This window comes from Halichoerus grypus, chromosome 7 (genome assembly GCF_964656455.1).
Source record: "Halichoerus grypus chromosome 7, mHalGry1.hap1.1, whole genome shotgun sequence".
Classification (NCBI taxonomy): domain Eukaryota; kingdom Metazoa; phylum Chordata; class Mammalia; order Carnivora; family Phocidae; genus Halichoerus; species Halichoerus grypus.
In genome coordinates, this window is record NC_135718.1 from 76648802 (window position 1) to 76662489 (window position 13688).

General features: G+C 43.5%; 1 protein-coding gene across 1 annotated transcript in view; it reads left to right on the plus strand.

The window, feature by feature from the left end:
* The first annotated feature begins 4341 nt into the window (after positions 1–4341).
* Positions 4342–13688, plus strand: part of LIPA (lipase A, lysosomal acid type) — a 42739-nt gene continuing 33392 nt past the window's right edge. Inside the window, exon 1 of the mRNA XM_036079359.2 lies at positions 4342–4434. The gene's annotated coding sequence lies outside the window, so the exon portion shown is untranslated. The remainder of the gene's footprint in view (positions 4435–13688) is intronic.

Consider the following 13688-nt stretch of genomic DNA (forward strand, 5'->3'; position numbering starts at 1 on the left):
GGTAGCTCTATTTTTAACTTTTTGAGGACCCTCCATACTGTTTTCCAGAGTGGTTGCACCAGTTTGCATTCCCACCAACAAAGCAAGATGGTTCCCCTTTCTCCACATCCTCACCAACACCTGCTGTTTCTTGTGCTGTTAATTTTAGTCATTCTGACCGGTGTGAGGTGGTATCTCATTGCAGTTTTGATTTGCATTTCCCTGATGATGAGTGATGTGAGCATCTTTTCATATGTCTGGTGGCCATCTGCATGTTTTCATTGGAGAAATGTCTCTTCATGTCTTCTGCCCATTTTTTTAATTGGATTATTTGTTTTTTGGGTGTTGAGTTTGTTAAGTTCTTTATATATTTTGGATACTAAACCTTTACTGGATATGCCATTTGCAAATATCTTCTCCTATTCTGTAGGTTGCCATTTAGTTTTGTTGACTGTTTCCTTCGCTGTGTAGAAATTTTTATTTTGATTAAGTCCTAGTAGTTTATTTTTGCTTGCCTTGCCTCAGGAGACATATTGAGAAAAAACTTACTACAGCCAATGTCAAAGAGGTTGCTGCCTGTATTCTTTTCTAGGATTTTTATGGCTTCAGGTCTCACACTTAGGTCTTTCATCCATTTTGAGTTTACTTTTGTGTATGGTGTAAGAAAGTGGTCCAGTTTCATTCTTCTGCATATGGCTGTGCAGTTTTCCCAATACTGCACAGCAGCATGTTTGTTGAAGAGGCATTCTTTTTCCCATTAGATATTCTTGCCTGCTTTGTTGAAGATTATTTGACCGTTTCATTTCTGGGTTTTCTACTCTGTTCCACTGATCTGTGTGTCCATTTTTGTGCCAGTACCATACTGCCTTGATGACTACAGCTTTGTAATAGAACTTGAAGTCCAGAATTGTGATACCTCCAGTTTTGCTTTTTTTTTTTTTTAAAGATTGCTTTTGCTATTTGGGGTCGTTTGTGGTTCCACACACATTTTTGGATTGTTTGTTCTAGCTCTGTGAAAAATGCTGTTTGTATTTTGATAGGGATTGCACTGAATGTGTAGATTGCTTTGGGTAGTATAGACATTTTACCAGTATTTGTCCTTCTAATCCATAGTGAACATTTTTTTTTTTAATTTTAACAGCTTTTTAGATTTACCTAGACCCATTGGAAACATGTTTGGAGTTGCCAAAGTTTCATAATATTTAACACTAGCCCTTGCATTTAATGAGTGCTCAATTCATGCTCATTGACTCAGTGAACACTTTTTAAAGTGCAAGAGAAGTTAAAATAATTCTAGTTCCAATCCTCAAGAACCAAAATTTTCTTTCTGGAGCTCTTGGTTCATAAAGATGAAGGTTACTTATACCTTATTAAAAATGCTTTTCCACAAAAGGATGTGTTTACTGATTTTATAAGCTGTTAGCACTTTAAATCTATGCTCATCAAGTGACTTGTGGTAAATCATAACTCTCTGTGCGTGTTTGTTTATTTCCTTTGTGTGACATGTTTGGCAGGGTTGGAAGACAGAAATAACTTCTACCATGGTGAACAGAAGGAATCTCAGAGATTAGGTTGTTTTCCCCAACATAAAACCAACCAAAGATCCAAGAATATTAAACTTAATATCTCTCGTTATTTGGTAGCAATCCATTAAAAGATCTCTGACACAGTTTCTCACAAAATGGAACATTGCATAGGTAAAGTCCAACACCAAGAACACAACGTCCTGTTCCTTTTATGGTCTTTCTTTATAAAGTTGAAAGAGTATTTTGACACATCTCAAATTGAAACAATGATTCCTGCATGTACAAAACCCAACAGGTTTTTTTGCAGTTTGAGAGTTCAGGAAAAAAAGTGGCCACACCCATGAAAAGTATGGAGGGGTGGGAGAAATTGAGGAAAGCAGATTGGGAAATTGGGGGCTCAGACAGAAGAATTACTCCTGACTCAATGCCGCCGAATGAACTTGTAGGAGGAAGGTGACCGTGCCCATGAATTTAAAGAAGAAATGCCACAGTTGGGCTCAGTTTCCGTCCCCACACTATTGCTAGCAGACAGGACTCAGATTCGGAGCTTCAAGCTTTAGACCAGCTTCCACTGACCCATCAGCGACTTTTCCAACCTTTGGTTCTGATAGAAAACAAGCTGAATTGAACCTCCCTCTTATGGTATGAATTGATTCCCTGACGACCTAAGAGGGAAAACTTCTTTGGGGCTTGCCCAAACAATAACATTATGGGCCAGAATAAGGCATCTTAGTTGTCACTTCCTTAAATTGTATGAGGAAGGACTCCTGAAACAGTGGATTTTCAAACTGTGTGTTCACTGCTGGGTCAAGGCAGAAAGTTGGAACAAGATCACCATCCTCGTGGTGAGACTAAGCCTGTTGCCATTCAGCACTAGGGACCAGGCTACACCATCATAAATTCATAAATTCCTGCTGGACCTAATAGGCTTGCTCTACACTCAGGACACTGGAGCTGAGGGATTCTTAGGGGTGGTGGAGGGTAATTAGGAGGAAGAGAAGGGAAAATAACAGCTAAATGGGTCCCCATACCCTGATGTTTATCTTGTATGGAAAGAAAAGTTCCAGCAAGAAACCGGATAAGACTTCATGAAGAGTTGATGGAATCTCTTGCTGGCTCTTCCCTTTGCCATACTTCAGCTGCCAATGGTGACATGTCAGTCTACTTCAGTAAGTTCAGACGTTTTGGGGCTTGTCACTTTCAACTGTCCCCTAGACTGTCATTTGTCAATGACTGTGATGGTCATTGAGAAGAGAAGAGACACTTGGCAAGTACCCGCTAGGATTTCTGATGAAGTGTGAGCAAAGAATTTGGAATTGTTTTAATGAAACTTAGCAGAAAAATACAGAAAATATTTTCAATATATAAATGATTTCCTGAGTTGGAATCTTGTAAAGTATGCTTCTCAAACACCCCTCATATGAGTCACCTGAGGATCTTGTGGGTATATAGATTATGACTCAGTAGGTCTGGGGTGGGGTCCCAGATGCTGCATTTTTTTATATACTGATGTCAGTGTTCTGACCTATGGACTGCACTTTACATAGCAAAGCTGGGAAGGTTGGGACAGGCTGACAACGCCAGCAAAATGGAGATATGAAAACAGCAAAGTGTGCTTGGAAAAGCTGGGACTCAGAAAAAAAGATAGTGAGATTCTACCACCCTCCACCCCCATGGCACCAGATGGGGACTTTAGGCTCCTGGCAGACAGACACCAGGAGAGAGACTGCAGGAAATGCTGAATAGAGAATGAAGGGACCATGAGAATAGCTTGGTAATAGAGTCCAGGCCTGGACTGAGGCCACTGAGGAAAAGGTCACCAGAGATCCAGTCCCCCACCATTTTTTTTAGAGAGAAAGAGGGTGGTGGGAAGGAGGGGCAAAGGGAGAGGGAGAGAGAGAATTTTAAGCTGGCTCCACTCCCAGCCTGGAGCCCAACACAGGGCTCGATCTCACGACCCTGAGATCATGACTAGAGCCGAAATCAAGAGTCGGATGCTCAACTGACTGAGCCACTCAGGCGCCCCTGAGAGACCCAGTCCCATTTAATTAACGCCTCATTGTCTGCATGAAGGTGTGCCTGGATTTTTGTTTTGGAAAGCTCAGTCCAATGGTGTGTGCTAAACGAGAGCTAACAAATGTATGCCTGCCCGTAGAGGATACCAAGGGCATGCAAGTCGTCAGCCCAGTTGTGTGAAAAAAAAAAAACAAAACTCCTTTTTCTACCATCTCATTTGATTCTAGCTTGGAGAAGCCAACAGCAGGGATTGGGGGTAGGTGAAAAGCAAGGGAAGGGGACTCCCAAGACCTGAGGCTGAGCTCCATCTCAAGGCAGGTCTGAGGTGAAGGAAGGGGGAGTTCAGGTTGGAATTGGGCTGGTCACGGCAGGGATCAGCCCAAGGGACTTTTGAGGGACAGAGAGGTGATTTCAAAAACAGCTCCTTGGAGCACAGTAATATTCTTTCTCCGCGTACCCCGAAAAGCTCAGCCCACCAAACATAAACCATCAATGCACAGGTTTGAACAAGGAAGAATAAGAATAGATTGGAGAAGGTGAAGGGCAGGAAAAGTAAGGCCTTCTCTCCTCCGCACTGCAGGGTGGCTGAACTTGAACTCAACCCCAGGGTTCTCCTGCAACTCCAACTGATCTATTCTCTTGTAATTGAGAGCCAGCTTTCTCCCTGCTCTCACTGAAGGCTGAAAGACCCGAGGGCTTTGATTTTCTGAAGGCGTTAAGCTCTGACTCACGCAGGAAGGGGAAGTGTTGCAGGAATGGGTGGAGGGGAAGGAGAGATTCTAGAGCATTGCCTACAAAATTAGGAGGAAGCCAGCAGATATAAAAGCACAGAACGCCTTTTAAAACGAATGCTGCTTCTGCTAATTGCATCTGTAGCCTGAACCTCGTGCAGATCTGTGCTGTCTAGAAATATGTAAGTGAATTCTGCAATACTCGCAAAGACCGATCTTATTGAGTATAGTTGTGAGATTGGCCCCGGAGCCTAGAACTGGCTGGAGCTTAGAGTCGGCACTGCCTTCCATGCTCCCAGGGTTCGCCGCGTAACAAGGATCCTGTGGGAGAACCCAGCACAGCTGGTCACTGACCCACTGGGACCTTTCCTGGTCTCAGCCAGCCCCTTTCACTTGCCTCCTGAAGGTCCCGGGGATTTGGGCTCGTCCTTCCCTTCTCTAGAAGATTCCTTCTCTATACTGAAATGAATGGTACAGGCTAAACGTGTAATGCTCACTCTTTCTCTAATGTCTCCCCCCGAGGTTTGTTTTTTTTTTTAATGTGTTTGTTTTGTTTTGTTTTGTAATCATGAATCACCTTTTAGTGATAATATATTATAGAGCTCTGAAAGAAATTTGTGGATAATGTGAGGGGGGGATAGAAGACCCCTTAGACAAATGGGTTAAAGATATAAGCACAATTTCATTGCTTTAAACTACCATGTAGGGGCACCTGGGTGGCTCAGTCGTTAAGCATCTGCCTTTGGCTCAGGTCATGGTCCCAGGGTCCTGGGATCGAGCCCCGCATCAGGCTTCCTGCTCGGCAGAAACCTGCTTCTCCCTCTCCCCCTGCTTGTGTTCCCTCTCTCGCTGTGTCTCTCTCTGTCAAATAAATAAATAAAACCTTTGAAAAAAATAAAAAATAAACTACCGTTTAAGTGTATAATAGAATGACCACCAACTCCTCAGTAATAACCAATATTAGAATAAAAGAATGAAACGCTTGCAAATCAGCAAAAGCCTAAGTCCTCATAAGGGTTTATGAGGCCGTGCATGATGGCCCCACGTCCTCACCCTCCTCCTCCATCTCATCAGCCCCCTCAGAGCAGACACCAGGGGTAGTCAGGCCTCTCTGCACCTGCTGGGGGTCCACCTGGACTGCCCCCACCCCTGCCCCAGTATCTACATGGCTACTCCCCCATTTTCTGTAGGGCTCAACTCTATTGTCCCCTTCTCTAGGATAAAGTGGAAAAAAAAAAAAAGGCCTACTGGCAGCTGAACGAATAACAAGGAATAGAAAATCGAAACAGAAACCACAACCTTAAGAGTACCCAGACTCATAAAAGTGATAACTGTCAGATTACACCCTGATGTGTGTCACTGCTCAAGTTCTGCTTTTTTTTTTTTTAGAGATTTATTTATTTATTTTAGAGAGAGTGCACACACGTGGGGGGGGCGCAGAGGCAGAGAGAGAGAGAGAGAATCTCCAGCAGACTCCCCACTGAACATGGAGCCCAACACTCGCCTCGATCCCAGGACCCTGAGATCATGACCTGAGCCCAAATCAAGAGTCAGACGCTTGACCGGCGCCACCCAGGCGCCCCCACAGCTCAAAGTCTTTCCACACCAGTTTGCTTTCACTCACACACCTTTTTTTTTATTGTACTTCATTTTATTTTTTTTAAATTTAAAAAATTTTTTTATTATGTTATGTTAATCACCATACATTACATCATTAGTTTTTGATGTAGTGTTCCATGATTCATTGTTTGCGTGTAACACCCAATGCTCCATGCAGAACGTGCCCTCTTTAAGACCCATCACCAGGCTAACCCATCCCCCACCCCCCTGCCCTCCAGAACCCTCAGTTTGTTTCTCTGAGTCCATAGTCTCTCATGGTTCGTCTCCCGCTCTGATTTCCCCCCCTTCATTTTTCCCCTCCTGCTATCTTCTTCTTCTTTTTTTTTTTTTAACATATAATGTACTATTTGCTTCAGAGGTACAGGTCTGTGATTCAACAGTCTTGCACACTTCACAGCGCTCACCATAGCACATACCCTCCCCAGTGTCTATCACCCAGCCACCCCATCCCTCCCACCCCCACCACTCCAGCAACCCTCAGTTTGTCTCCTGAGATTAAGAATTCCTCGTATCAGTGAGGTCATATGATACATGTCTTTCTCTGATTGACTTATTTCGCTCAGCATAATACCCTCTAGTTCCATCCACATCGTTGCAAATGGCAAGATTTCATTCCTTTTGATGGCTGCATAATATTCCATTATATATATATATATATATACCACATCTTCTTTATCCATTCATCTGTCGATGGACATCTTGGCTCTTTCCACAGTTTGGCTATTGTGAACATTGCTGCTATAAACATTGGGGTGCACATACCCCTTTGGATCCCTATATTTGTATCTTTGGGGTAAATACCCAGTAGTGCAATTGCTGGGTCATACGGTAGCTCTATTTTCAACTTTTTGAGGAACATCCGTACTGTTTTCCAGAGTCACACACCTTTTTTAACAGCTTTATTGGGATGTAATTCACGAACCTAAAATTCACCCTTTTCAAGTGCACAGTTTGGTGGTTTTTGGTATATTCGCTAAATGAGATGGGGTCCGACAATCCTATTATCTGATTTGTTGAATTCCAGAGCATTTTTGTCATCCCCCAAAGAATTCCCGTACCCTTTAGCAGTCACTGCCCATTTCCCTCTTGCTTTGGTGCCTGCCAGCTACGAATCTACTTTCTCTTTCTACAGATGGACTTAGACAATGTGTATAATTATTCTAGGGCTCCTTCCACTCAGCATGTTTTCAAGGTCTGACCACATTGGAGCAGGTTGTTAGTGCTGCCTTGCCTTCCTTTTTACCAAATATCTGTCTCTGGTATGTGGGAGGGAGAAGCAGGCTCCCGCTGAGCAGGGAGCCTGATGTGGGACTCGATCCCAGGACCCTGGGATCATGACCTGAGCCGAAGGCAGACGCTTAACCACCTGAACCACCCAGGCGACCCCAGAAATAAATCCTTCTTAAATTTCAGAGATATGTCCAAAAAATCAGATGACCTAATTAGTCAAAATAAATCAGAACTAACACACAAATACACACACACACACACACTCACACACACACAATCTTTAAAAAGTCAGGGTATAAAATGTTGTACATAAAATATTTCATCATGGAAAAAATAAATAATTATGTGTGCAGGAAATAGGTCTGGAGAGATATATAGTAAATGTTACCCAAGTTTTTCCTCTTAGTGAGATTATTATAGATTTTTGTTTGTTTTACTTACTCTCATTTTCTGTTTTTTTTTTTTTTTTCTTCATTTGACTAGGATTACTTGTGGAATCACAGGAATGGTACTTACGTAATTAAAAAACAAATAATAACAGTTGAGCGTACTTAGTATTTTTCCAGACAATGTTTAAGTACTTCCTGTGTGTTTTAAAATATAAGACATGGGAATGTGTAACTCATTTCGTAGATGAGTCCTCTGATAATTCCCATTTTACAGATGAAGAAATTGAGACAAGGAAAGGCCCCTGAAATATCTGAGAAGTGAACAAAAATTACTAAAAGATGCACAGTACATTGTAGAACAACCTGCATGGTGTCCGCCAAATCACTAACGCATTAGAAAAAAATCAGTTATTCAAAGTATTGATTTTGACCAGTGTGTTAACAATTTGCTTTTGACCAACTTCTCTGGAATTAGTGTATCTGGAGTGACATGAGGGGCATGGGGGATGGAGAAGGAGGTTTCATTGACAAGGTATTGCTTGAACCAGATCTTAGAAGGTGGCTAGATGCTCCCTGAGCTGGGCAGTTGGGGCGTGGGGAGAGGGTATGGGATGGGTGAAAACATCCCATAGATGGGGCATAGTGGATGTAAGATTTCTTTACATTTTTTAAGAGTAATAGATTTTTATATGAGCTCCTTTTGTTTTTATCTTTATTTTTATTTATCTTCCCATTTCTGATGGGTTTTTAAACCCACTTTTATTAATTAATTTTAAGTAATACAAATATTCCAAACATATAAACAGACCCTTAATGGCGTCCTACATTTCAAGTTTTTGAATACAACAAATTTATCAAACCATGAGTCTGTAAGCAAGGTAGTCAGAGCCACGTAGCCCGGTCACCGTGGGAAGCAGGTACTCTGCCCTCCAAAGTCTGACATCCTGAGGGGGGCAGTGTCAGGATATAGAATGTGTCAAACTTGGGATAACTATAAGCAAAGCTCATGGGGCCCAAAGAGGAGGGTCTTCTCCGGGGGTAAGACCTACAGCAGGGCATGGGACAGTTGGTCACTGTGGGACTGAGGAACAACAATGGTAATCAGTTGAAGACCTGAAGGGGACAAGAGGCTTACCTTCCACAGACACTTGGCCAAGCTGGGACATGGGATTCAGGCCAGCCTTACGCAGGGGGTACCCTCCCGAATGAGGCCTCAGGAACAGGGCAGGGGCAGCAGACCTGAATGGGATCCGTCTCCCAGGGAGTGACTACCTTTATAGACTTCCCATGCTTTTAGCACAAAGATGCTTCTGGGCCACAGTTAACAGAGGTGAGTCTATACACTTACAAACGGATCAAAATCTTTGGGAGGCAGGAGGGAACGAAACAGAAGGTCCTGGGTTAACTGAAGGCAAATTTACTCAACCTCTCGGGAGTCAAGGACCCACGGGCCTACAGAGTGTCCCCTCTACAATGTGCAGAGTGAAAACTCTTCCCTTGACCATTTCCAGACTGGTCCTGTGTCCCAAGCTCCCCCTACAAGAGGGACACAAACACCAGGCTTTCGATTTAGAAGCCCAGTCAGAGAGACGTACTGTGTCCCCGAAGAGGCATCTTGAAGACAAGCTGGCAGGCGGGACAGATTCGGGGCATGGCTTGAGTTAGGGCTGACTAGGCACAGAGTCCTAAGACCTCCCGAAGATAGCCTCCAACAGGAAGGGCTGACGGGAAGCCCCAGAAGAGATCCTGGGCTAAACTGCTTCCCTCCCAATCTTGCCCTTCTCCAAAATGGAGTCTGGCCAGGTTCCTCGGAGGGGCAAGTTTTGCAATCATCACTCACCCCGAACACACCGTGAAATTGGAAACCAGACAGCAAATGACCTCAGGCTGGCTCTGGTCCACACGGACGGACCCTGTTTATGTTTATTTGGTGGAGTTCTTCTCTGCTGAAGGCAGAAGTGTGGGGAGCTCCTTTGATTTTTAATTGGCAGCCACTAATTCAAATTTCTAGAACATTCTGAGGGCCCAGCTATGTTGGCAAATGAAGCATACCTGCAGGCGTTTGGATCTGACCTCTGGATTAGGCATCGTGCCCAGTTGCTCAGGCATGTGGGAGGGCACTGAAGCCTTGGACTCATACATTTCAGTGTCCCCACCCAGGGCTTTGTCTTTCGCAGGAGCCTATAAATGTTGCTAACAGGAATCAAAGGCAATTGTTTGCTGGGAAGTAATGGGCCATTACACAATGATCTCTAGAAATTATTCTGGTGCTGAAATGTGCCCCTGCCAGCCACAATCTGCTTTGTTGTGATGGAACTAACTGGAAAGCCCCAGTTGGAAAAGGAAGAGGCAGTGCTTGCTGACCTTCTCAGGTCAACGCCTGGAGTGTCCTGGATTCCTAAACTCCATCGATTCTCTGTGACAGTTCCTTCCCCTCGCCCCCAAACCCATTTCACCTGGTAGCATCAACTGCATGCCAATAAGCATTTCACCAGAGCTTCTAATGGAAACAGAACAAAACAAGACACATTTAAATTGCCTCCTTTTGGGAGGTGGGGCGATCACTAGAATTTACAGAGCACATAGAGATGGAGTCCTTGGAACCTTAAGCACGGAAATGTGTGTAGGGGTCAAAGATGGGAAAACAGGGCCCAAGGCCGGTGAGACCCTGAGGCCCCAAGCCCCAGAGGGGACAGGACCTCCCTGCAGGAGGATCCAAACATGTAGAACCAGTTTTCTTAGGGGAACTTCTGCTACCTATTGAACATGAAGGGTGAGACAACATTCTGTTCTAATGGCTGGAGACTCAGCCTCTCTTTTTCTACACCTACCGAGCCCCCTGCCCACAGGCCAGGAGAGCTGGGCCTTCCTGCTTTAAGGCTGCAGATCCCCAGCTCCTTGCCTTCTGCACCACCATATGAGGGCACTGGCCAGTGTTGATTAGTTCTAGATCAACCAGGAGAGTGCCTGGCGCTCAGGAGAGAAATGAGGAAGGGTTACAGTTCTCACATAGTGAATAAGAACTGGGCTTTTGGCATCAGGCTATTTGAGTTTGATGGCTATTTTCATGACTTCCGCCTTTATATCCTCATCTGCGGGAGAGGAAAAATAACCCTGTTGAGAGGTTCATGATTCAATACGATAGTGTCTGTAAACTACTTAGGATCTGGCATATGGCATGAGCTCAGTGAATGGAAGCTATTAGTATTTTTAAAAGGTTTATTGAGAGGGACGCCTGGGTGGCTCAGTTGGTTAAACATCTGCCTTCAGCTCAGGTCATGATCCCAGGGTCCTGGGATCGAATCCCGCATCAGGCTCCTTGTTCAGGAGGAAGCCTGCTTCTCCCTCTTCCTCTGCCTGCCACTCCCCCTGCTTGTGCTCTCTCTCTCTGACAAATAAATAAATAAAATCTTGAAAAAAAATAAAAGGTTTATTGAGGTATAACTGACGAAGATTAAGTTTCGCATATTTAAAGTACAAATTTTGATGAGCTTTTATATACATCTATAGTTGTAAAAGCATTGCCATGATCAAAATAAAGATATCCACTCCCTCAAAAGTTTGCTCTGCCCCTTGGGAATCCAACTTCCTCTCGTCTCAAAAAAAAAAAATTCCCTTCCCAAGAAACCAGTGATATCCTTTTTGTCCATCTGGATTAATTTACATTTTCTAGAATTTTCTACAAAGGAAATCATACAGTGTGTACTGTTTTTGTCTTCTTTCTCTCAACATGATTATTTTAAGAGCCATGCATGTTGCTGTTTGCATCAATAGTTCATTATTATTTTTTTATTACAGCTGAGTAATATTCCACCATATGGATACAAATTTGTTTATCCATTTACCTGTTGGTGGGCATATGGGTCGTTTCCAGTTTCTGCTTATTACAAATAAGCTGCTATGGTCACTTGTGTATAAATACTTTTCATTTCTCTTGGGTAAATACTTAGGAGTAGAAGAGCTGGGTCGATGGTAGGCCAAGTAGAGCCTTCTAAGAAGGTTTCAAATGTCTTTCTAAAGTAGTTGTACCATTTTACACTCCCACCAGCCATGCAGAAGATTTCTAACTACCTCTCACCCTCATCAACAATTTTTAATTTTAGCCACTCTGGTGGGTAGAAGAGTGGTATCTCATTGTGGCTTTAGTTAGCATTTCCCTGATGACTAATGATGGTGAGCCTATTTTCATTTGCCATCAGCATATCTGCTACCTTTTGCCCATTTTTTGACTGGGATTTTAGTCTTGTTATTAAATTGCAAGGAGTATACCTTAACAGTTTTTTTTTTTTTTAAGATTTTATTTGTTTATTTATTTGAGAGAGAGAGAGAGCACGAGAGGGGGGAGGGTCAGAGGGAGAAGCAGACTCCCTGCTGAGCAGGAGCCCGATGCGGGACTCGATCCTGGGACTCCGGGACCATGACCTGAGCCGAAGGCAGTTGCTTAACCAACTGAGCCACTCAGGTGCCCTACCTTATCACTTTTATGAGGTCTAAAAGAACCAGCTCATTGAGGTATAATTCATATACCTTATAATTCAGTCATTTGAAGTGTACAATTAAATGTGTTTCGGTTTATCCACAGGGTTGGCAATGAACACCACAATTAATTTTAGAACCCTTTCGTCAGGGCAAAAAGTAACCCACAACCTTTAGCTGGCAACTCACATTGTCCCAACCCCCCCCCCCACCTCCTCCCATCCCCGCCCCCATCCACAGGCAACCACTAATCTACTTCCTGTATAGACTTGCCTCTTCTGGACATTTCATGTATGTGGAATTATCTCCTTTAATTTTTTGTGGCTGGCTTTTATCACTTAGCATGTGTTCAATGCTCAGACGTGTTGTAGCATGCATCAGTACTTCATTTTTCTTTAATGATGCAATAATATTCCATTGTATAGATATATTGCATTTTATGTACCCATTCATCAACTCCTCAACATTGAGCTGGCTCCGCTTTTCCGCTCTTATGAATAATAATCCTATGAACATTTGCATATGAGTTGTTTTATGTGAACATGAGTTTTCATTTCTCTCGGGTGTATACACAGCAGGGGAGGTGCTGGCTTTTGGAAGAACTGCAGACTATCATCCAAAGTAGCTGCACCATCTCACATCACCCCGGCTTCTGGGTTCCCTGCATGTCCAACATTCTCACCCATGTGTGCTAATATCTGTCTTGTTTTATTATAGTCACCCTCGTGGATATGAAGTGGAATCTCACTATGGTTATAAAGTGCTTTTTAAAGGACAAAATTTTTTTTATTTTGAAGAAGTCCAGTTTGTTAATTATTTTTTCTTTCATGGGTTGTGCTTTTTATGTTCTGTTTAAGAAATCCTTTTGGCAAATCCAGTATTTTCTCTTATTTCCACTCTCCCCCTCCCCCAAGAAAGTCCTATAGTTTAGCTTTCAGATGCATGTCTTTGGTCCGTTTTGAGTTAATTCTTGCATAAGGTCGAAGTTTACTGCTTTGCATACAGCTATCCAATTGTCCCAGCACCATTTGTTAAAAAGATTATTCTTTCCCCAGGATATTGTCTTGTGAAAATCAACTGGGGCTGTATTTCAGGACTCTTCCTTTTGAGTAGTCTTACTTAGGGATAATTTTGCTTCATGCCGAGGCAATAATATCCTTGCGAGTCTTCTACCTAGTACCTTTTATGTAACGAGGTTTTTCCACTCTGGCCCAGTGTCACCTGAACTATTCCCAATCCTGTGTAAACTTGGGGGAGTTACCCATTTGTTCCTTTCAGGTGTTTTCTCCCCCCTGGTCTAGTGTAGTTTCTTCATCTGCAAATTCCAGTTAATTCTCAGTGCAAGACTTGAGGGGAATGCTTGGTAGACCCCCAGAGCTCTTGCTCTCTCTCTCTCTCTCTCTCTCTCTGCAACTCTCTCCACCTCGTTACTCTGCCCTGCAAACTCGATTGCCTTAGCCTTCTTGAATTCTCATCTGAGTCCACTCAGAGAAACTGCTGGATTTAAAAAAAAAAAAAAGATTTTATTTATTCATTTGAGAGAGAGAGCATGAGCAGGGGGAAGGGACAGAGAGAGAGGGAGACGCAAACTCCCAGCTAAGCAGGAAGCCTGACATGGGGCTCGATCCCATGAGGGGACGTGGGGGGGATCATGACCTGAGCTGAGGGCAGACGCCCAACCAACTGAGCCACCCAGGTGCCCCATAACTGCCGGATTTTTA